The 23070-nt window shown below is 39.4% G+C and overlaps 1 protein-coding gene across 2 annotated transcripts in view; it reads right to left on the bottom strand.

Annotated features, from left to right (window-relative positions):
- prickle1a (prickle homolog 1a) overlaps positions 1 to 23070 on the bottom strand; it is a 52860-nt gene that overhangs the window by 12866 nt on the left and 16924 nt on the right. Inside the window, exon 1 of one of the 2 annotated variants that reach the window (XM_088340377.1) lies at positions 8693 to 8858. The exons of the other annotated variant lie outside the window; for it this stretch is intronic. The gene's annotated coding sequence lies outside the window, so the exon portion shown is untranslated. Of the gene's footprint in view, positions 1 to 8692; positions 8859 to 23070 lie in introns of those variants that run through there. 2 annotated transcript variants of the gene reach the window in all.

Genomic DNA, 23070 nt, shown 5'->3' with positions numbered 1-23070 from the left:
AATCTTTGTTTGACTAGTCATTGCCAATGGTTTATGTCATGTAACATTTTTTTGTTGTTGACTCATTGTTTTTGTCCTGTTTTTATTTTAATGTTCGAAGAAAAGTTTTCTTTCATTCAATGGTGTTGAATAGTATAACTGTTTTCTTTTTTTGTTGTCTACTGTTAGCAGTCCCCGTCCACTGTTTACTACGGGTTAGTACCATCCGTCATGGTGTCGTCATGTGGTTATGTCCTGTGTGTGCAAAGGATCAATAGTATCTAGGGCACTTCCTTCATGTGTTATAATGTATTTTCCCATGTACCACAATCTACATGTTAAAACAAGCGACGAGCAGTGTGTCCTTCTGTATCTCAAGAGACTTTAGAAAGTGACCCACACTGGTTTGATCAGTTGAGCCTGGGGTCTGTCCAAACACAAGCCTGACAATGAGACAAGGACACCACATGGGGAATGTCCGCAGGGCCGGTTTCTCTCCCCATCAAGTCCCCTTTTGCTAGTCACTGTTTGTTTTGCAACCTGCTGCAGACACTGTCTGATCCTTCTTTTATCTTGCTAACGGACCCAGAAATAGAGGACAGGTGAAGCGAGGGAAGAAAACTCGATGGATAGCCGCAGTTTGTGTGGTTGACAAACAAATAGATCAGGTTTAAGACAAAAGTCTGGACTTAAGTCTAGTCAGAGGATCTTTTGCTTGCATCATGTAGTGAGGAATACAGACAATTAGATCAATTATGAACTGTAATTTAGTATGTCTTAACCTTTTTTTAATGATGTAGACGGTGAAAATTTGTTACGGTATTACAACCCTGTAACAACAGTTCACTGAGGATCTTTGACGGAATGAATGAATTATTAAATATGTGTATGGATAATACTGTAATGTCTCAGTAACTGAATATGAATTACCTAAATAGTCTTATAATTTTAGTGACTTCTTTTTTTTTTGTGAGAAAAATTATAGTTCAATAAAATAATAAATTATATGCATTCAGTCATAATAGTTGTAAGGCAAAAGTATAGTAAAATTATATGTAGAAAAAGTATAATTTTCCAATCAATTTGCTCAATTTAAGATAATTTATCTATTATGTTTCTTGGACAAAAAGTTAAATTACTGTGAAACACAAAACACTGGAAATATATAATATAATTGACTAATATAATTAAAAGTACATTAAATTATGATTTGGTAATACTGGATATAAGAAAAAAAATCATATTACGTTCACAGTTTTTTAAGTGTAACAGCATTCAATTATATTAAAGTAATAGACAATGATTTTATGGTGCACCTCAGTTTACTAAAAAAAGCAAAAATGATGTCATATTAAACCATTTAAAATATGTATTTGAACTAAGTAAATATCATTAAAAATAATTAAAACATTATCTGGTAATATTTGAAATCTAAAAAAATGTAATCAGTTAGCACTTCAAATATTTTTCTATAACAATCTTCAAATATATTAAAAAAAAGGAACAACGCTTATATAGAATGCTGTAGTTTGCTAAAAATGGTTAAAATGAGATAATTTAGGATTAAGTAATATTTTAAATCAGGAAAAAAATATGTTATAATTTTATACACCAAGTATTTTGGTATAATAAACCGTAATATAAATTTATTGCACCCTGGTAATTCTAGAAGGGGGGATACCACATGTGAGACCCTTTCTCAAGGTTTCTTTTTTCCTCATGCTGAGCTTTTGAGTTTTTCCTTGCACTCATGTTGGTTTAAGATCAGGCGATGGTGTCATTGTAATGCTGTGCAGTCCTTTGAGACATTTGTTATTAAGAGCTATACAAATAAATGTGACTTGAATTCAATTACAGTATGTTAAAATAAGGAATAATGGTTAGATTGTATGCTTTAGTATTCCAATATAAGATTATTATATTAGATTTTGCATCAATACTACTTTGAAAATAAACATATTTTAAAATCTCAAGTAAACAATGAAGTGCCCCCACTACCCCAGGGGTATTCGTACCCCGATTTAAGAAGCACTAAAGAGGTATTCTTGATAGTATTGGCCGCCTAACAAGCTCAGATGTGATTGTTAAGTGCCCATAATGAGGCTTCATAAAAACTCAAGTCGTGGCCTTTCTTCACAGACTCAGAGACTCTAACTGAGATCAAATAGTCCAGCCAGCGTCCAGCAGCCGGGGCCCTTCACAGGCCCCAACCCCCTTCCTGCCCTCTAAGTTCTACCTCTCCTTGCCCCCCATATGGCCTGCAAGGGCACCCCAGGCAGCTGACCAGAACCAAACACTCTCGAATGCAGACTTTGAGCACAGACGTGATCGTTGACAAGGCCTGAAGGTACTACAAAGTAAAAGCATCAGCCTAAAAATTTAAAAAACAAAAAACACTGTCAGATGCTTCCAGATCTGATTATGTATTTCAAAATAACACTTGGAGCAGTCTCATAACGCTCTCTGGTTGTCTAGCATCACAATAAAGACAAAATTTGAGACTATTCGTGAGTGGTTTTACTTCAATCCAGCCATTCATTTCCAGGGACAGTTTTGAGCAAAATGCATACATGCCAACCTTATGACATTACCCCAAAGAACCCAAGGGTCATAAGTTTCCAAAGAAGAAGAAGGTTCTTGGGGTTCTCCAGGGTTAAAAAGCTATAGATTTTATCACACACACCCTAGTATTACCCGTCTTAAAATCCGTCTCCAGAATATTAAAAAGAACAATAACATGATGTTGTTTGAAACAGGAAGTACCAAACTTTTACCGAAACAGAAATTTGATGCGATCGTAGTGATTTATTTTCAAGCTTCAAAATAAAGCAGCCGCAGACTAAAGTACTAGTTTTGAGTCCAGATTTTTTAGTCGTTGTTTAAATTTGAAAAAGCATCTGTAATAGTTAGTGCCTCCTAGTGGTACAAAAAACCTTCATCCAGTTATAAAAAAACATGGGTTTGAATACTCGGTAAAAATCCGTGAACTAGTATACCAATGTTAATTTTTATAGAAAAAAAAAATCATAGGTTGAGAAATTTTCATTTCTTATTCACCATAGAATCCCTTCTTGGATCTGCAGCCATGCTTTGCCGTGTATCACTGTCCCTCGCTCCTACCAAACATTACAATGTCACGGTTGCCTATGGCGCCCAATTGGCCCCGCCCGTTTGGCACCAGCTGCGGCTCGTTGACTGATTGGCTTCCCTCCTATTTAAGCTCAGTGCTCTCACTCACCCTTTGTCAGTCCGTCAACGAACCTCTGCACCCGCGAGACGTGGGTTTTTGCTCTGGTTTCGTTCCCGGCTAGTTTTTTTCTGTTTGATATCGATCTCCAGTGTCTGGTAGCATTCCTGTCTAGTTTGTCCTGTTTGGTTTCGATCTCTAGTGTCTGGTATCGTTTCTGTCTATCTAATCCTAGTTGTTATCGGACTCCAGTCTCCAGTGCTTGATATCAATCTTGTCTGTCCAGTCCTATCTGGTATCGACCCAATCTGTCCGATATATGCTCGTGCAATTGGTATTGATCTCTGCCTTACGTCTTCCGCCCAACGATCGCCAAATCACTGGCGTTTGGGTTAACGTGCATGACTGCCCCATTTCCCATAAAATAAAGCTTGTGTGAGAAACGTCACGCATCTGGGTTCCCTTCCTGTTCTATCTATCTATCTCTAAAACATTTAAAAGTATTCCTCTCTAATATAAGTATTTACATCTAAAATGAAAACTATACAGGTAATGGTAATGTTTAATGTTTTTCACTTCTAATTAGCAATACTAGGAGCCAAGAAGTGATGCGCAGGTTCGAGAGCGTTCTCCATTCGGGCCCCGGTGCTGTGGAATGCTCTTCCCCCTAAGATTCGATCTGCAACCTCAGTGGAACTGTTTAAATCTAGGCTTAAAACACACTTCTATTCTATCACATATGAATAACCTATATTTTATGTTGACAATATCTGTGTATTATTTGTTTTTGCAACATCCATTGCAACCAGGTCATCCTGGAAGGGGGATGACCTCATGTGCGGTCCCTTCTCTAAGGTTTCTTAATTTTACTCATGTTGAGGTTTTTGAGTTTTTCCTTGCCGTCATGTAGGTTTTGGATGAAGGGATGGTCTAATAATAGTCTGCCGTTTACAATAATCTGTGGTCTGTGCAGCCCTGGTTTCCTCTTTCTGGTTTAGACATTTTGATAGTAGTTCAGTGTCTGTTGGTTTGTTAGTGTCTTCATTGCCTCTCCATTACCTCTCCATTTTTCGGTTTGTCCTTTGTTTTTTATTTTCACTTTTCAAGGAAAGTTGAAATAAAACACAATACTTATACTGTAAATAAACTGGCAGACGTCCACTTTTTACTGAATGGCATTCTAGTCCTGGATATGTCACTACATTGAAGTACAAAATGTCAAGTCAAGCACTTTATGACATCTCACATTAATCACTTTTGATGTCTTGAACAATTGCGCCTTTGTCGTGGAATTTGCTGCTGGCTTGTTCCATCAAGACGGGGTCACCAATGAGGTACCCATGGGCACCAGGTCTCCTCTTAAAGGGACAGTGTGCATAATTTAGCACCTTTTAGTGGTCATCAAAACAAAAATAATATTATTTTAAATAAAAAGCATTAAACTTTTATTTAGACTTTCATTTCATTAAATACACATAGGTCAAAATTTGCATTGACTTTACATGACATATCTCGCACCTAAGGGTAGCTGACATAATTGTCCACTATCTTGCTGCTACGGGTACCCAAAAAGCTCAAAAAGGCTTGGCAAAAAAAAATGAAAATTTAAACAGTGGGTTTTGATCACTGAGTCTCTGCAGTTTTGGTTTCCTCTGTAGTGCCCATTTAAGAAGACTTGTGTAGTCTACGGACTGGTCCTAAAAGTTGTTCACCATTTATGGGTGATTGTGATTTTCTAGGAAATTTGATTTCTAACTGGCTTCATGTTTAGTGATTGACCCCATTTTAATGCTTCTTCTAATAGTTTTGACCTAGTAAATAACATAGCCTACTTTCAGGAATATAAGGCGCACTGGATTATTGGGCGCACTTTGGATTTCTGGCAAATTTTGTTTTTTTAGGTGCGCCTTATAGTCCAGAAAATATGGTACATATCTTACCAATGAGCTCAGTGAAATGGAAGGTGGGAGAAAAGTTGATAACTTCTGCTAAGAACATATTTTCACAGTTCTTAGAATGTATCAAGGTGATTCTATTTTATATATCTATCTTTAAAATAACAATTTGAACCTTCCGTACATCCCGTACTATAAGGTGCATACTTTTGAATTTCTGGCAAATGTATGGTTTTAGGTGCGCCTTATAGTCTAATCTGGATCATCTCTGTCACTGGTTGCAGACGACAGCGTCATCTTAGATTGTTAATATTGTCGTAGTACTCTACATGGTCCATTTTAAAGTGAGTAAATGGGTGCTCCATTGTTTGTAGAGGTTATTATTGCTTCATGGGGGGGAATTACAATCATTACAATCAATTACAATCAAGTGGCGCAAATGCCTGAGGTTGACTGGTATGTAATAATAACATAGTAATTACATGATAACTTTATATCATATTGGCAACGGTTGTTATCTTACTAAAAGTAGCTCTCTGCTTTCATCAAGAGTTAGTTTATCTCTCTTTTAGTCACTTTTTTTCCTTCTAAGGATGTGCAGCGTTATCTTCTTAAGGTCAGATAACCCGTACTAAGAAAAGGGAAGAAAGACAGTGCCTTGTTTCTCCCACCTCCATTGACTTGCAAATTGGACCAAAATAACCTGAAAAAATGCAGACTGACTTGAGAGCAGGGAGTGAGGAGCTCACACCAGGCCTAGCTTCATCAAGAGGTTCAAATAGTCAAAAAACCCGAATTGCTGGAATGCCTGGCTAGAAGTTACAGTTGCAATTCGAGAAGTTTAGCATTAGTCAAAGAACGCCCACCAAATCTTCTTTTCTGCTGCAATCGCATATGCCTGCATGCTAATTCTTCCATTAGTTGTCATGCAACAAACTCATTTCCTCTCACTTTAGACTCCAATGCTTCTTTGAATGACAGAAGCAATGATGCAGCTAACTCGGCGATGCTCAGGTTGACCCGCCAACTCACTAACCTATTGCTCGGTTTTAATCTTTGCTTCCTCCTGTGTGAACAAAAGCTCTGTGTTTTATATTACTAGTTTGAAACTCCCACCTTCTCATCCCCCAGCTACTGAAGTGCCACCCTTCACCCACACTAGCCAGACCCCTGCAGTCCTGAATGTTAACATCTTCTCCCCTCTTTTGTAAAAGTGCTTGTTAACATGGCTTTGGATAGTGCAAACTTGCATATTTGACTGATCCACCCACAGAGGGCATCGGAGTTTAAAGAGGGGTGGTAGTAGATACTTTCTTCGTAGATGAAATCGTTTATTGCTGTGTTGTAATAAATGAAAACAATATTTCTCAACCTTTTTCAGTAAAGTGAGTTTAAAATGTATTTAATCTAAATACCTTCTACCCGGTGTTGCACTGATGATTTTAGACATAGAACACAGAGAAAAATATTTATTCACATTAGCAGATTACTTTGTTCATTATTGCTCTTGATTTAGAATCTGTTTACTTGCATTTGGAGTATGTTTTGTATTATTTTATTTTACTATATTTCTACAGTATTTTTTGGGTAAAATGCTCATCATCAGGATTGTATGGCTAAATTTGCTGTATTTTTAACATGCGTTTCCAGTAAAATTAGAAGTATACTGAATCCTATGAAATATAATTTATTTTTATATTTATTTTATTTATTATTTATTTGTAAGGAATATAGTTATTTTAGGTATTATATCACTGTACCACGTGAACTTGTTTTTCTGTAAAATAATAAATATTAATACATTATTTTGAAATATTAAATATGATTTATTTATTTTATTTTATGTATTTTATTATTTTAACATAAGGATTATATTTCTTCAAATTATTCTGGACTAAACGTATGATTTTTTTGTTTTTGTAATCCAAGGAATATTATTCTTATAATTAGTAAAGTGAAATAAATAATAATTAAAAGGAATAAATGTTCACTATAGTTTGAACTTGTTTCTCAAGTAGTATAATATTATTATTTTAAAAATATTTTACTATTACTTAAAAAAACTTTTCCTGCTTTTCTAATAAAATATTCCTACAATAAACACAGATTTACTATTTTTGACTTGGTTTTCCTGTAAAATAATTTTAAATAATAAGCATTTTGAAATATTTTAATGTATTTTTTAGCACAATAAAACATTGATCATAAGGTTTATTTTTCTTATTTTTCTATATTTTTAACATATTTTCTAGAAAATTTAGGACTGTAATACGTATGATCAAACAAATAAAAGAAAAAGCCCCAATTAAATAACATGTATTTAATATTTATTTAGAAGTAAATAAAACAGAATTGTACTGGCTATTTTAAAAAGTAGTTTTTTAATTATTTATTAATATATTACTATATTTCTTTCTAGTTTTTCCATTAGGATAAGAAATATTATCCTTATGATTAGTCAAATAAAATACATGATCCTTAAAATGAACATCCTTTTTTTTCCCTTTTTCATCCAGTGAAGTTAGTGAAATAATAATACTTAAAAATTACATTTTATTTCACTAGAGAATGAGGTTTAAATGTAATCCAAAAAATAGAAGTTTTTCAAAAAAATGAAAGAATGAGATTATTCTAATAAACATTTTTTCAAAAAATATATGAAATATGGTTAAATACAAAGCAATAGACTTGAAGTAACAACTAAATTAGTTTTCTTTGTGGGTGGAGTGTTGTTAGAAGTGATGAAAATGCTACGATTTTTCATGAATGTTACTTTTTAAAAATCTATTTTACAATCTCAAGGACCACTTGAGGTGTTGACAAGTAGCCCCAGGGGGTACTAGTGCACTCATCTAAGAACCAATGCACTGAGGCCCAAAAACTCTTAAAAACACTAACAGATAATTAGCCATGTGTTATGTGTTTTTATTCAGCTAGTATTTATCAAAGCTCTAAATCCTAGTCTTGCAATGTCCAGAAATCAGCGCATTGGACTAACAAGCTTCACGTGGCTGCGCAGGATAAATAAGCAGCTCCTGGTCTGAATCACTGTCTATTCCTGGCAAAACAGACTGAGAGAGGTACAAGCAAAGCAACACAGTGCTCTCAGTCAGTTTAGACCAGCCTGGCATGTTATCTTTGGCTCTCGTCAGCTTTAGAAAACTTGATTTTCTGTTCAGTTTCAGCTTGTCAAATCTAATTTTCAATCTAGGAACATGCTAAGTTTAAGCGGAATAAACAGATCATGTCAGCCTGTCAACAAGTTTTGGTTCTTGGAAAAGCATTACAAACTCTTCAAAACAGTTCCAGTGTGTAGTTCTGAACATCCTGAATAACAATTCCAAAGGGACTGGCAAGAGGACCAGACGGACTGTTTGGTCTAACCTAGTTCGTGGTCTGAGGAGTGTTTTTCCAAGACCAAATGGATGGGAGTGTCATCCCCACTTGAGGGACCACCTGCATGACTGGGGACACACAAGATGCCATCACTAAGTAAGGACTCACTTTTGGCAACCACAAAATTGTAATTAGGACTTTTGAAATAACCTCAAATGGGATACTCTAAGAAACTTAAACTTTACACAAAAGATGTCCTTAGACAATTCCTCTCCCATGCCTCTTCCATTCTTACCTCAGTTCAGGCTAACTCTCCTGAGGCAAGCAGGAAAAGTCTGTCCTAGTTTCTTCTTCAAATCCTCAGTACTGCACATGATCATCAACACTTTTAATCCAGACTTCTAGTCAGCTGTTGCCACCAGAACGGTTGGCACAGTACCGGCAACATGTCAGAGCACTTAAATGAGACGAGTGAATGTACGCAGGGAAGCAAGCAAATGGTCCGTACTCACTTCTCTCCTACTTCTCCAAATCCAACCCCCGCTTCACCTCGGCCCAGCCCCTTCACCTTAGCAGCCAGTCACAGCATGGCAAGGGCTCGGCTTGACCCACCCCTCGCACTTCAAACGCCAGGGTCCCAAATGAAAAACCCGCCAGTTGATGGTTGGAACCATGAATCTTTGGTAACACGTTGCTGACATGGGAGCTTGTTTTACCTCACTGACCACCCTCAGACTTACGTGGTTTATCACTTAACACTCAAAGATTAAAGGTAGAGCTGTAAACCAATACAGTATCAGGTATCATTATTAGGATCATTGCTTCTCGAGTGAGCAAAAGTAACTTTGAAATATCTGGTTGTGGAAACTATCCCTTTAGGGTTAATTTATGAACATCAGCAGAAAATTAACATCTCTGACCAAAGTCTTTTTTTAATTAGGTTTTCTATGGAAAACATGACTTTTCAAAATACAAACTAATATACAAAATACAAAAAACAGGTAAGCGGATAAAATCCCAGAAAACTTCAATACTCAGTGCGTGATTTACACATGGAGCAAAACCGGTATTCCAGGGGTCACCAACCTTTTTGAAGCTGAGAGGTAACATTTTGTTACTGATTAGCTCAAAGGGCATCCAGTTTGATGTGCACTTCTAAAATAACAATTATTGCTGTGTTTTTATGTTATTTCTAATGTTATAAATATGCGGGTTTTTAATCATTGAAATGGGCTCAGTACACCACTAATTGACTAAACCACTTGCCATGTATAAGGCTACTGAGTGAGTTTTAAATTAAAAAACTATTTAAAAAAATATTTTGGGGAGAATTGACCATGTATTTCAAGACACTGTTAACAGCGTTGATTTCTCATGCCAGATAGAAATCAAATTTCTGGGAAAATTGATGACCCTTCACTGGTGAGCTGTTTTAAGAACCGGTCCTTGACCTACTCGTGTGCTCTTGGCGGGCTAACCAGTGCTTGCGGGCACAATCTTTGTGACCCCTGCTATATTCTGTAGTACTTTTTTTATATTTGGTAGAAAAACTAGGGCTATCGCGATATAATATGTTCACTTACTTCTGTTAATGCAGCCCGGAGTTATGTCGAAGAAATGCCTGTATTATCCAAAGTAGCATCAGCTTTGTCAATACATGTTGTTCTTAGTGAGTTTTCAAATCTGAATTAAGCAGTTTGAATATGCACGATTTGTCAGATTCCCCAAAAAAGCTAATTCTGAAGGAACAAAGTCTTTTCGATCTCACAGTATCTTCATGGTACATCCAAACAATAGTGGATAAAAGAACAGGAATCAATTGCTTTTATATGAACTCAAATATCCAAGCTTGTATCAGAGATTTTAGATGAAATATGATAAAATCCAACACTCTTTGGAACCGATATTTAGCATCAATATCAGATAAGGAAAACCCTTCTATAAAGAAAAACTGCTGCTTCACTAGTACCGTTCGATTTTTTATGATACCATCTACATCAAACGAGGTGCTGGCGGAGCCATAATACCTGTGCTGGTTTTATTACGTCCAAAGGCATTGAAGTGTACCTTTAAGTGACTGTACATACCTGCCCATCCAGTGAAACTCCCCAGGGAGTTTGCAACTGACCTCTGCCTCTCCTTCACCTCTGAAGGAATGTCACAACATGAGGCTCTTCCTGTTGCCTCAGAAAACAAAAGTGACTGCTTCAAGTCAATCTTTGGACAGTTGCAAATTTTTGTGTTGTGCTTTCTCGATTGTCTGTAGGTGCCGGGGAGTTATACTGTAATTAGAACCAAAAGGTTTTTGCCTTTGCTTGACAGAATTTCACTTCAGCGCTTGTAAACAGAATGCAATGTAAAGTCTTTGTGATTGGTGAGTCTATTTCTCTGACAGCCTGGTTAACTCAACGCCAGCCCAATTTAATGGAAAATGGAGAAATGACGTAGAGCCTCTGAACTGAATTCAACGTCTATATTTGATGTCTTTAGCCACCATTGGCAGTGCAAACTAGTAAGAGAGATTTCTTTAGTTCAGTTGAATAAGTATTTCTTCAATCTATTCACTTATAAAGTGTGTATTCTCTAAGCAATTTTATGGCTTTCCTGGGTCATTGCTAAATGTTCTTTAGTTGGTTAAATTAAGGCTACAAGGCCATTGTAGCAGCCAAGGCCAGAGAGGAAAGCCTGGCCTTTCACACCGAACCTTTAGGCCTTTGTGCTCGTCCCAAACACCTAGTCCTCTGCTCCATTAGCACGTCCTCGAGAGGTGGGGCTGCCTTGAACCACATGCTTAACTTTTGTTTCATAGTAGCTGCAACTGAAGTTGGAATTATGAAGTCCTCAGAGGAAATATGCAGAAACCATACACTTGAAATTGCTGTGATCTAAAACTGAACTGACTTGACATACTCCTAAAGACACTGTAGACTACAGTATCCTGGGCCTCTTCAATATTATATGTACCTTGTGAATGCATATAAAAATGGTAACCTTTAACCTTTCTAGTGCTTGGCGCAAAGCTGTATAGACAGCTAGCCTGCTTGCAAGATGTCTAGTTGGACATCTAGATAGCTACCCCTGGAAAGATATCTTGCTAGATAAACAAATAGTTCGATAGCTAAAAAGAATAGTAGCTAGTTGGTTCCCTGAATATTGAGTTGCACGGATTGCTAAAAAAGTAAGCAGGCTATACAGCTAAAAGAAGTTGTCAACAACGTTAGGGTTGTATATAAGCGCTTCTTATGTCATCTTTCTTTCTTCAATTGCCGTGGCATTTTTATGGTCTGTGATACGTGGCCAAATTTGATGATTTAACATCTCATCCCATCAGCTGCACCGCTTATCCTCAGTAGGGTCGCAAGGTTGCTAGAGCCCATCCCAGCAATCATCGGGCATTGGACAGGGGACACCCTGAACTGGTTGCCAGCCAGTCGCAGGGCACACAGGGACAGACAACTCACTCGCTCATTCACACCTAGGGACAATTCGGACCGGCCAATTCACCTAAAATGCATGTTTTTGGAATGTAGGAGGAAACCGGAGTGCCCGAAGGAAACCCACGCAAGCACGGGGAGAACATACAAACTCCGCACAGTAAGGCCGTAAGCTGGATTTGAACAGGAGGAGGTTCCCACAACCTCAGAACTTTGCCGCACACGCGCTAACCACTGCGCCGCCGTGCTGCCATGATTTAACATATTCCCAAAAATTCTGAAGTTAAACTATGCCTATTATAAGTTTATAGGTTAGTAGACACTCAAAATACGGAGAGGACACAACAATCAATTTTGAACTTGCAATGAGAACAGAAAAGGATCGTACAAAAGACCCATAGCAATGCCAAATTCCAGATTTGAGCAATTTTTTTCACTATAGCTCCTAGGTTACAAAAACAGATCTACCCTAAAACATGTAGGAATCAAAGAACAGCAATAATATCGCCCCATAGTGACAGTGATGAAAAAAGTGCATAATATTCAAAGTAATATACAACCGTGAGGTATAATAGTCAAATAACAAACAGACATTCAATCAAAACTCCATAAAGGTGTCTAATATTATAAACCGAATAAACGTATCAACTGGGCTTCTTTCAAACTATTAGGTTCAATGTGGGTGTATCTTTAAATTGTAAATGGATTTAAACTTTATAGTACTTGGCAGCAAGCTGGAGCGATGGCTAGCTGGGAAGCTAGAGAGATGGATAGGTAGAAAGCTAAATAGCGAGCAAATGGACCGGCAGGAGGATAGAAAGTCATCTGCAAAGCTATCTTGATAAATAGGCATAGTTAGATAGCCAAAAGTACTGGAGAGCTCACTTGATATTAAGCTGCATAGATGACTAAAAAGACAGCTAGTTAGACAGCTTGATAAATAGCTATTTTTTTAGTCTACAAGGAGGTTAAGCACCGTGTGTTTTGTATACAACAAATCAAATCATCTCATGACCGATATATGGCCCATAACTTCCTCACCTCATGATCCAAATGTTATGCTGAGATACCATGCGTTTGTAAGAGGTACGAACACAGTTCAAGGTTCACTCCAGATCGTTGAATAATATAAAGTCATGCATCCCTGACCCGTGACCTTTTGAGAGCACCAGATGACCAATAAATCTATCGCCTCGGGGCTTTACGGCCCATTCCCCGGTCACAGCCACAACGACCTGAACGGCGCCTCACACCTGGTTCCGCACCTTCTCAGTAAAAAAAGCTAGTGGCGAGACCAGGACCAGAAGGAAGGCGGTCATCATCCAGGGGGTCACCCTACGATAAAACTGCATTCTTCTCCGGTCCGAACACGTCCTTCACCAGAGTCCAGTCGGAGGAATCCCATGGATGGGGGACGACAGCAAGAGTTCAAGCCTAATGTAATCCATTCAAACGAGTCAAATTAAAGTCCCAAGACACGTCGTAAATCCGGGCCGGCGGAGGGGCAAAGGGAAGGTCAGTCTTTAAATCGCCGTCATTGAAGAGAACGGTAAAGAATGCCTCTCGCTTGTGTGCGAGCCACATTATAAAAAGTCGGCATTCTCCAGGTTTAAACGAGTGGCCGACGGGTATTAGCAGGACACAGGCTCGACAAAAGCCTTGGCTATAAAGGCCAATAAAAGCCTATCACTCTACTGTAACAACAATCCTTTTTACGCCTGGAAAGAGGCAGGAAAAGGTCAACTGGTGGGGCAGCCAGCGTCTTGATATTGACTTAGCTGGTTTGCGGCCGGCAAACTCAGGTCAGACTGGAGGCTCGCTAGCCCCTAACCCTGGCGTAACCCCAACTTTTACTGTTTGGCCGCAGACAGCTGACTCTTCCATCGTGCTTTTTTCATGTATTTATAAGAACTGAAGAAAAATAATGTCATGGGGACCTGGTGGGATTGGTGCTGTTAAATTTCTGGAAAATTACTTAAAAGGAAAAGGTTAGATTACAAACAAGGAAAACTAGCCTTCAGCATGGTGCTTAGTGTTGATTAATCTTCTCTGGAAACAACAGAAGTCAAAGGGGTGCGTGTTGTTGTTGACTCTCAAGTACCGTATTTTTAGGAATATAAGGCGCACATAAAAGTCTCCAAAATACTTTACATTGTGGGGTGCGCCATATTGTGTGGTGTGCTCTGTCTCTCAAGCAGAGCGGTGGACATAAACCAGCTCTGTGGCCTTAAGGTTGGGCGCCCGGCCCAAATCTGGGAGGCTACCTGTTCGAGCCTTGGTTGAGTGAATTCTCACAACATTCGATGTTTTTGTGAGATTGTTGACATTTTCAACTGATTGTGACTTCTTAGGATCTCCTCTGACTTTTAAGCATCTATTGTTTGATTGCAATCGTATCCCACTTTGCCTGGGAGTGGATAAGGGACATCACGCGCAATGAATGCATTGTTAGCGGAAGTGCTCATGGACGCTAACGCCGTAGAGTGACAATTTGAAAGTTATCGTGCTGCCGGAGGTGAAACACAGTTGATCGTTTTCAAAGTAAATCGAAAAAATTGCTGCATAACATATTTAAGTTTGTGTTTAAAGATATTTACAACAAAAAATTGAGGTGGTCAAACGCCCCTGTGCTCCAAAAGACTAGCTCCACCCCTGTGATGACTAGCAACCAAAAGCCAAGTTTTCCAATCAATTATGAAACATTTTCAACACTGTATTATTCATTAAATATCATAATAATTAAAAAGTGAAAAAAGGTGCAGAAAGTGGAAGAACTTACTTGTATGCAATACTTTATATCATTTTCAAAGATTTTAAGAGGAAATTAACATTTATTTTCCCAAATATATATATTTTTGAATATATCGTCACTGTCAGGTGAAAAAAATGTATGCGAAAAGTTTTTTGTTATTAAGTAAGATGAGTTTTATTTATTTATCGATTTGTTTGTTTGTTCATTTATTTAGTTATTCGTTTATTTATTTATTTGTTTGTTCACTTATTTATGTCACGACCAGAACGGAAGTAGGACCCAGATGCGTAACGTTAATCACAAGTTCATTGAGATATAGAGGAAAGGCAGCGCCCGCAATCTGGTGCTCGCTGGACGCGGGAAGCAAGCCGCTCACAGTATCGGAATGTGTTCCGAATGCGGAAGTGGACCTTCCGGAGCGGGAGATCTAGTGTAGTAGACTGAAAAACGAGTCGTTAGCTGGGACGGGAAATCAAAACGTGGTCGGGGTCAAAAAACGAGTCGTTAGCCGGGACGGGAGATCAAAATGTGGTCGGAGTCAAAAATGGGTCGTAGCCGGAGACAAACAGGAAAATCAGGAACGGACCGGTGGAAAACAGGTGAATAAACAGGACCGACGGGAGTCAGAGTCAAAAATGCTTGCCTTGTTCGCTGATGGACTGACCACAGGCGAGTGAAAGGACGGATCTTATGTCGGACGGGGAACCAATCAGGAAGCCAGCAGCGGCTGGCGCCAAACAAGCGGGCACAGGTGAATGTAATTAGTCATCATGACAATTTATTTATTTACTTGAAAATAACGATACAGGAAAAACCTCATTAATGCAGTGGGTACATTTTACAAATTACCTGTAAAAATACATGTTGTAGAGACCTCTTTCAATTTTTAATTATTATACAGCACAATTAAATACTTTTGTTGGTGCGGAAAGATTTGTCAACATTATTTCTTTTAGAGAAACTTGAAAATCCTAGTAAATTTGGCAAGCAGTTTTGATGCACAGGTAGAGAAGAAGCGGAGACTCTGTTTGGCAAATAAAAATTCAAAATACAATCCACGTTGTAAATCATTGACGTAGCAAAAGAGGTGGCTGTTTTTCACTGAACATTTAATATTGAAGAAGAGCAATTACTTTAATAGGTAAGTAAAACATTATTGATGTTGGTTTGGTTCATATTCTATTATGCTTGTTTAAAATGAAGAACATGGTTTTGTTTTTACTATTGGACACCTGCAAAGTAGATTGCTTGGGATGCTGGGTTGTTTGTTTTTTTAACATTATTTTGCATTGTTGCTCGTTATTTTGGCTCACTGTTTTTGGTTAATTTCACTATTATGTTCATCATTGTCACTATTGGACAGCCATGTTGCTGCTCTTTGATAGCCACACCTTTTAGGATGGATCTTCTTTTTGAAACCTAAATGATATAATGAAAAGAAAGGGATTAGGGAAGGACCTTTAGAACAGGTTGGAGTTTTTGTATCTTGAGCGTTTTTGTACGGTCCTCTCCTGTTCACCTTTCAAGTTAAAATTGTCTTATTTGGAATGTCTACTAAACAATTAACTTATCATACCCTTCGAATCAGCCTAATGAGACATAAGGCCCGCGGGCCAAACCCGCCATGCATGATGATTTAATCCGGCCTGCCATAAATTTCTAAGTATGTAAAAAAAAGGGGAGTCTCTAAGTAATTTGTATCAAAAGTTACGATTTAAAAAACAAAAAAAAGCAAACGAAATGCACACTCAGGCTGCTATAAGGAGTAAATATTGCAAAATGAATGCGCTAGCACCAGGAAAACAGCACCAGGAAATGGACATTTGCAACGCAGTTTTTCCATCCTAAAATATAGTGCGGACTTCAAAGCCTCGCTGAGGTGGATCCGGCCGCAGAGCTTAACTGAGTTTGACATTCCTGCTTTATATAATTATTTCATAAACTATCGAAGGTAGATTTAGACAATAAACAAACATGAACAAATCTTGGAGACAGGGACGATAGGCTGAAGGCCGCTAAAAAGGATGGACCGCAAATGGTCGCCATGGCTCTAATACATCATTCGCCATATTTCCAAACTAGCCAATGGCTTTCAATGTTGACTCATTTCTGATGATGTTATAATATCAAACTCAACTTGGCCTGTGCCAGTCGTGACCGACCGGCGCTCGTATTTCACCCTCAATTTGACACCCTCTCGCCTAGTTGTAAAAGCAGGACCTCATCGTGAGACAATGGCAAGCGGGGCGGCAGAGCACCCGGGGGCTGTTAACGGGAGGAAGCCCCCTTTATTTGAGGACACTATAACTCAACAAAAAAGCCTGCGGCTGTCTGACGATTCTGACACTGCACACTCGTGCTGACAAAAGCCGCCCATGAGCAAAGGGACTACTTCTGTCCTGTGTGGTCCCTCCCCAAAACCCCCCTGTCCCCCTGGACAAACTTGGCCAGCTCCGGTCGGAAAGTGCGTGCTTTATTGTATTGACTGTCAAGATGTTGACAATGAGCAGGAAATAGTTTGTACCTGCGTGTAAAAATTGGAGAGTGGCTGCTAAAAAGTCAAACTTTACACATCTGGGACTTTCCTCTGAAGGTTAACGTCCTCCTTTTCTCAATTTTATCCAGGCGACTCTTTATAGGGAGCCGAGACATCCTCGGGACACAGGTGGAAGCGTTTTCATACCCTGCTTCAAAAGGCGCGATGGGTCTGTAACGGTTAACAGTCAGGATCTTGCTAATGATTAACATTCCTGGAGAAAGTGCTTGGCTGCAGTCTTTCTTTTTGGTGTGTTTTCTAATTAAGCGCATGCTCCAGTGCTTCCAGTTTAGGAACTGTACTGAACACCCTTGCCCTCATTATTTACTTCCAAAGGCTCGACACAGATGCAACAACGCGACCCAAAACTGTAAACAGAATGTATTTTTACTAGTTTAATCATGTCAGGCAAGTTTCAGAAAATTTAGGTAATCTCTGCTGTATTACAGGGGGGCAATAATGTGGTCCCTGTGGGCACTAGGTAGCTCCCTAAGATCACCTAAGTAGCCCGTGGACCGGTTCTGACGATAGCTCACTAGTAATGGCTCAATGGGATCTTCTAGGATATTTGATTTTCAACTGGCCTGAGTAATCATTGACCTGTTTAGTGTCTTTAAATACATTATCAATTCTTCCTAAATGTTTTTATAATTCATCTTTCAATTCATATATGTTAATTACTCAGAGCTGCCCTTATAAGCAGATGTATTTATGGTTGACGGGGCCTTTCTTAATCATGACATTTACAATTACAAACTGGTTATATAGATAACTTTTTTTTTACTATCCAAAATGAACCCAAGATACGTGAAAGAGGAACCTTTATTTTGTTAAGAATTACGATACAACTAAATAAACTAAAACAAAAAAAGATCCCTTTAGAGGCTTAAGCAATTCATTAACAAATATTTACAATTAACGACTGTGATGTGTAATGTGTGTTAGGGTTTGGCATACCTCCCACCACCAGAGGGCACATTTTTGAGGGCATTTTGAACTGGGCACAAGTGTGTCCAATTGTCACACACCTGTGCCCAATCATCCTGAACCCTTTAAAATGACATTTTTGATTAGTACACTCTGTTAGATTATTTTGAGTTTTTCTGTCATCCTCTGTGTCCTTTTTATTTTCCACACTCAGTTTGTTTGTCCCTTTGTCACTCTGTTATTTTGTTACTTTGTTACTTTTTTACATTATTCTTTGTGGTTTCCATTTACAGTTCCAGTCGTTTAGTTTGAACTTTGCTAAAAAACATGTCTTGTTTCTTGGTTGAAAGATTTTTTTAGTTGCTTTTGTGCCCACTTGTTTGTTTGGTACTTTGTTCTTGATTTTTGTTAAATACCGTCCTCTTTTTGAGAACGTCTGCCTTCCCTACACGGGTTCATTATCACTACCATAAGATAAAACCCAGATGAACTGTTAAGACAATCCGACTTCAGAACGCAAATCAGTAAAATAGCAAGACCATCAAAAGTGAACCACGTTGCTGCGAGAGTTCACTCGCATAAATAAACATATACGGTAAATAAGATGTTGACCTGTCATAGTCGCAACACAATAAGTTGTTGTTCAAAACATCATATCAGACTGGTGGCCCTTTGTGCTAATCAGTAACAAAAAGGTAGCTCTCAGCTACAAAAAGCTTGGTGACCTCTGCTGTAATTCAACTCTTTTACTGCCACCAAATTAAAATTGAATTTTAGCGTCGATAGCCATCAATGGCAGTGATGAGGAGCTTTTTGATTACCTCGGTGACTTCAACCCCAGAGATGCAAGAGCCCAACCCAGAGTCCTCCGACTCTGCTTCCCCAGAGGAAGACGTGTCAGTGGGATTAAGGAGGTCTTCGAAGTACTCTGCCCAGTTGACAGCTCCGCCCCTCTCTTCACCCGAGTGTCCAGAACGTGCGGCCGTAGGTCCGACGAAACAACGACAAAGTCGATCATTGAACTACGGCCTAGGGTATCCTTGTGCCAAGTGCACACCCTTATGGACACCCTTATGTCTGAACATGGTGATCGTTATGGACAAACCATGACGGGCACAGAAGTCCAATAACGAAACACCACTTGGGGTCAGGTCAGGGGGGCCGTTCTTCCCAATCACGCCCCTCCAGGTGTCACTGTCATTGCCCACGTGAGCGTTGAAGTCTCCCAGCAGTACGAGGGAGTCCCCTGGGGGCGCGCTCTCAAGCACACCCTCTAAGGACTCCAAGAAGGGTGGATACTCTGAACTGCTATTTGGTGCATAAGCACAAACAACAGTCAGGACCCGTCCCCCCACCCGAAGGCGGAGGGAGGCTACCCTCTCATCTACTGGGGTGAACCCCAACATACAGGCGCTGAGCCGTGGAGCAACAAATATGCCCACACCGGCTCTGCGCCTCTCACCACGGGCAACTCCAGAGTGGAAGAGAGTCCAACCCCTCCGGAGAGGACTGGTACAGAAGCCCAAGCCGTGCGTGGAGGTGAGTCCGACTATATCTAGTCGGAATTTCTCAACCTCACACACCAATTCAGGCTCCTTCCCGGCCAATGAGGTAACATTCCATGTCCCAAAAGCCAGTTTCTGTAGTCGGGGATTGTAGCGCCAAGGACCCCTCCCTTGGCCGCTACCCAGCTCTCTGCGCACCCGACCCCTTTGTCCCCCCTACAGGCCCATGGGAAGAGGGTCCCACATCGTCCCTTTGGGCTGTGCCCGGCCGGACCCCGTGGGCAATGGTCCGGCCAACGTAAGGCTCATTTTATGTAAAATAAATGGTAATTTCCCTGTAACTATAGTGAGGTAAAGCGGTGCAGACAATGGATGGATGAATAAATGCTAATCTCTCGACCTATAAGTATTTTAAAAAATGCACGTTTATATGACAGTTTGTGTATTTTTGTTAAATATTTAAATTGATACTGTCATGATTACTCATTGCACTCACCTGTGCCCACTCGTTTGGCGCCAGCTACTGCTGGTTACCTGATTGGTTCCCCCTCCTATTCAAGCACAGCACTCTCACTCGCCCTTTGTCAGTCCGGCAGCGAACCTTTGTTTTCACAAGGCAAGCATTTTTGACTCTGACTCCCGTCGGTCCCGTTGTGTCACCCTTTTTTCACCCGTCCGTTCCTGATTTCCCCGTTTGTCCCCTGCTACGACCCGTTTTTTTTATCCTGACCACGTTCTGATCTCCCGTCTAACTACGCTACCATCACCCGCTCCGGAAGATCCACTTCCGCATTCGGAACACGCTCCGATCCCGTGAGCGGCTTGCTTCTCGTGTCCAGCGAGCACCGGATTGCTGGCGATGCCTTTCCTCTATATTTCAATAAACTTGTGAGTGAATTGCAACAATTTTTTTTAACGAAGGGAAAATCAATAAATAATTCAAGAGATTTTATTTTTAAACCGTTTTTTTGCTCACCAATAAAAGCCGACTTTCTCACGATAATACGGTGATTAATGTATCGTGACATTTTTCATCTTGGTACATTCCCCGAATATACTGAGTTAAAAATAAACATGGCTTCCCAACCAAGTCTTAAATCTGACTTTTTTTAAATTTGCAATTTGTACAAAAAAAATAAGTATTGGCTTGATAAAACCAGTATGTCAGTGGTCGAGTGTTTCCTTCTTTGTACCTTTAAAGTTATTCAAATGAAAAATGTTCGCCTTAGCGCTACCAAAGCTGGGAAACGCTTCATAAATTTGTGACATATATTGTCGCACAGAAGGTGCCCATCCCACCTCCCCAGATAAAATCCACTGATTTGTGAGATGTAAAGGAGCAAAATAATAATCTCAGTAATAAATAAATCTGACGAATATGAGCCACAAGGTGGGGTCAGTCAACCATCAAGCATTTTGATACGTAGATAAATTAAGATCACCCTTGAGATTAAGAAACTGCTGTAAAAAAAATATTGTCAGGGGCCACAAATTCTTTTTAAAGGCAAATTTGCTCATCAGATTGTACCTTTTCTTCAATTTTGAGCCAGTCACACTATTCTGATACCGACTGCATTCACACTTTAGGCCGCAGGTGGCAGTAGTGAACAAGAAAGTGACATATTTTACAATACTCGAGTCAAGTCAAGTCAAGTCATGTTTATTTGTACAGCTCAGATTCTGAAGTCTCAAAGGGCGGTACAGACTACTGTTACACTATACTGCCACATCGATTTCAGTGATTGAAGTGTGTAATAATTCACCAGTAGAGGTCGTTGTAGCTTAGAATGGGGCTGAATTTGAGGATTATATAATATTTACTTCCATATTTTCTTGCGTGATCAAAGACGAATTTATCTAGCGATAGGACCTCAAAGCTGGAGATAATAACCATAACTGACAACGAGTTATCTGGATAATAGCTCGGGTTGGTTGTGTTGGTGTAAGTGCCTAAGTTTAGTGGCTATCAGGAGAAGTTACTAAAAAGGACAGTAAAAGAATGCAAGATCAAACTGGAATGGGACCATAAATTACAGAAGTAAGCGACATTCACTTGCATGACCAATTGTAGAAGTCGGTTGACACTGAAGGACAAAGCTCAAGCGGCTAACAAAAACAATAGCTTCTAGCAGTGAGCTATAGACTGCAGCCAAGTGGCTAACATGAATAGCTAAAGAAGGAAACAGTGGAAGGTGATTGAAACACAGGAAACACCGACCATCACATGGAAGACTCAACTGTGGAAAGTGAGTGGCAGTAAGTGCTGAAAGCACAACCAGGACAAGCTAGCTTTGCAAAATGCTTAAAATTCGTATTAGCAAGATGGTGGCCAAACAGCTTCTTAAAAAGATATCTTAAGTTGTGTATTATGACAAAAAAGGTTTAAACCTGCGAGTTTATGAGATAGGACCGCTGTTTTTGCTTATAATTGGAATCAATAGTGTTTTAGAGAAATTAATGAAGTATCTTCATTCAACTAACGGAAGCCATACAGTAATCCTTCATTTTTTGCTGGGGTTGCGTTCAAAAAACATCCCCTGATAGTCAAAACCAGCGAAAAAAAAAACATTATTCATTCATTTATTTATTTAATTTTTCAGTACTCAACAACAAAGCCAAGTCACAGGTTCAAGTATTTGTTTAACAAAAAAAAGTACTGTACCTTATTAACGTTTTGTACTGTCTAATTTGTAATTGAAACTTTTTGGGGTTTATTTTATTGCACAAAGACACAATCCACTTTATTTTACATGATACTTTTGATACTTTGCTGCCATCAGGATATGGAAAACCGCATTTGCCTTTCGGTTCTGTCCTTCAGAAACCATATATTTTTGCATTATCAAACATTCTTGCAAAAAGCGCCATGAGCCACTAGGGAGCGTCAAAACAAGTTACCGGTCATGAAGTACATTTTTGTGGGTGATGGAAAGTATCTTCCTCCATTTAGCCAATCAATGCGGAACAGAATGCATGTTGAAAATCCGTGAAATAGCAAAACTGCGATAAGGAAACCACAACACAGCGAGGGATAACTGTATATGCACATTATGACTTTAAAGTATTTTTCAATTAATACATTACAAAAAAACATTTTTATAATGTAGTCTGTTGAAGTTATTTTTTACTGAAAAAGTGTTCGTAGGGCTTTATATAGCCCATGCGCAGCCGAGTGTGAAGCGGCCGGGATGAGGTTCAGCACTTTTAAGTCCGAGACCATGGTACTCAGCCAGAAAAGGGTGCCATGCTCCTTCCGGGTTGGGCATGATATCTTTCCCCAAGTGGAGGAGTTCAAGTCTCTTGGGGTATTGATCAGGATTGAGGGTAGGATGGAACGGGAGATCGACAGACGGGTCGGTGCAGCGTCTGCCATCATGCGGACCCTGTACGGTCCGTCATGGTGAAGAGGGAGCTGAGCCGAAAGACAAAGCTCTCGATTTACCGGTCGATCTACGTTCCTACCCTTACCTATAGTCATGAATTGTGGGTTCACGATCCTGGTTACAAGTGGCTGAAATG

Source organism: Urocampus carinirostris, chromosome 7 (genome assembly GCF_059441175.1).
Source record: "Urocampus carinirostris isolate Australia breed hairy pipefish chromosome 7, RoL_Ucar_1.0, whole genome shotgun sequence".
NCBI lineage: Eukaryota > Metazoa > Chordata > Actinopteri > Syngnathiformes > Syngnathidae > Urocampus > Urocampus carinirostris.
The sequence above is the reverse complement of the archived record's forward strand: the minus strand, read 5'-3'. Positions and strand labels throughout refer to the sequence as shown.